The sequence below is a fragment of the Pistacia vera genome, unplaced genomic scaffold (genome assembly GCF_008641045.1).
Source record: "Pistacia vera cultivar Batoury unplaced genomic scaffold, PisVer_v2 Contig333, whole genome shotgun sequence".
Classification (NCBI taxonomy): domain Eukaryota; kingdom Viridiplantae; phylum Streptophyta; class Magnoliopsida; order Sapindales; family Anacardiaceae; genus Pistacia; species Pistacia vera.
Genome location: NW_022196150.1, coordinates 757125 through 759632, shown reverse-complemented (window position 1 = coordinate 759632; position 2508 = coordinate 757125).

Genomic DNA, 2508 nt, shown 5'->3' with positions numbered 1-2508 from the left:
TTTGCTGATATGGTTGATGCTGATTGATGTTGCTGTTGAATTTTGCTGAAGTACTGCTGGTTGATTTTGTTAAGTTGATAATGGTTGATTTTTTTTTGGTTGATGTGGTTGATGCTGATTGATTCTGCTATTGAATGTTGCTGGAGTAATGCCTTTGTTAAGTTGATGATGGCTGATTTTTTTTGCTGACATGATTGATGCTGATTGATGTTGCTGTTGAATTTTGCTGAAGTAATGTTGATTGATGCTAGTTGATTTTGTTAAGTTGATAATGTTTTTTTTTTTTTTTTTTTTGGTTGATATGGTTAATGCTGATTGATTCTGCTGTTGAATGTTGCTGGAGTAATGCCTTTGTTAAGTTGATGATGGCTGATTTTTTTGCTGACATGATTGATGCTGATTGATGTTGCTGTTGAATTTTGCTGAAGTAATGTTGATTGATGCTAGTTGATTTTGTTAAGTTGATGATGGTTGATTGTTACTGGAGTGCGTTGATGTTAGAATGAGAAAATGTTGAAGCTTAGGATGAGAAAATGCTGAAGCTTGGAGTTTCAACTGGAGTGCTACTGGTTGATGATGTTGTTGATGCTAGAATGAGAAAATGATGAAGCTTGGAGGTTCAACTTATGAATGGATGTTAGAATGTTGAAAATGCTGAAGAAGTTGATGCTAGGATGAGAAAATGCTGCAGCTTGGAGGTTCAACTTACGGATAGATGTTAGGATGTTAGAAAGTTTGTTAAAACAGATAACTAATTATGTTACTCTGTTAATCACATGTTAGAGTTTGTTAATATGGTTTTAAGTTTGTTAAACAGTTGGTTATTAGCTAGTTAGTACAGCTTGTATAAATACAAAACTGTAGCTATCATTCATAGTCAATAAAAAACGCAAAAACAGATTACACTTTCTCTCTCATACTTTCCCTTTTTCTTCTTTGCACTTTATTAGTTTACTTTTCGTTCCTCTGCATTTTACTAGCTGCTTTAACAAAGTTCAACTAATTTTCACCTCTAATTGAGACTCATGGGAGTAAAGACATCACCTAGTCTTAGAAAAGCTTTCTCTGAAGTCCAACGGAAAGAAAGTAGGAAGAAAGTCATGATGGGGTCACCTCAACATCTAAATGTAGTTGAAAACTCTGCTTTTTTCACTTGGGGAACTCAACTTGCCCCTTCAGATAACCACAGTATACATCTATGAAGCTGAGTAGTGTGTTTCCAATTGTCGCATCTACTAACTGGTCAATTCGGGTCAGCGGAAAGCTGTCTTTGGGCCAGACTTTATTTAAATCCGTGAAGTCGATACAAGTCCGCCACTTGCCATTCGTCTTCTTAACCAAGACTGGGTTGGCAAGCCAATGCAGGCACTTCACTTTTCTAATGAATTTGATGTTCAGGAGTTTGTCAACTTCATCATTAAGCGCTTTAGAGCGTTTTGCATCCATATGCCTTCTCTTCTGTCTTATTGGTCTCGCTGTTGGGTCGATATTCAATCTGTGGCACATTATCTTGGGGCTGATCCTTACCATATTCGCATGCACCCATGTGAACACGTTGAGGTTCCCACCAGATTATCAGTAATTTCTTTGCTCATATTGCTACTGACCTTTAATATGCGAGTTGAATCTTCCTCGCTGACGGATATTTCTTACAGCTCTTCCGTTAGCCTTATCGTGGGCTATTCTCTATGGATGTGAGGATCTGTGGTTCTTCAAGAGGTCCGAGGTGCGACTCAGATTCTATAATGACCATTGTCCTTGGAAGCGATCATTTTAGTGCAACATTGATGACCCAGTTGTAACATTGCCGAGATTCATTTCTACATCTTCTGATTGTGCTAATTCCCTAGGGGAACCTCATTGCTTGGCAGCATACTGAAGTGATTACGCTCAAATCATCCAAAGATTGGTCTTCGGAGGATGACATTACATGTCATCGGGCAGTTTACCACTAAGAATTCTGCCATCATCGTCCTGATTTTGGGTTTTGCCCCTAAGGTCATGGGAATGTCGATCGTTCCCTTGGGTACTAAGCTGTCCCCAGTAAACCCATAGAGTGGCGATGGGCACTCCCTCAAGTTTTTCTCCGTAAACCTAATTTCTTGGAAAGCTCCCAAGAAAATGATGTTCGCTACACTTCCATTATCGACCATCACCCTTAGTACCCTAGCATTGCCAATTCTGGTTGCAATTACAATCGCATCATGATTATGGTGAGAAGATTCTTCACATTCTTTGCTGTGAATCCTACAACCTCGCTTTCTTGTTTGGGCCGCTTCGACAGCCTCTTTTCACTGCTCATTACCCGGGAGATTGAGTCTGTTGTGGCCTCTCGAGCATATTACTTGCAAGCACCCCTTGAGCTCCTTGCTATGTCGGGCTCTATGTAGATCATGCCTACCAGGATTTTATTGTTGGTGTTGGCTGGGGTTTGTTGGACCTAGTTATTTTGCTCATTGGCATTTTCGTGAGCTGGTGCCTCTTAACAAACTCCTTTAGGTGGTCCAT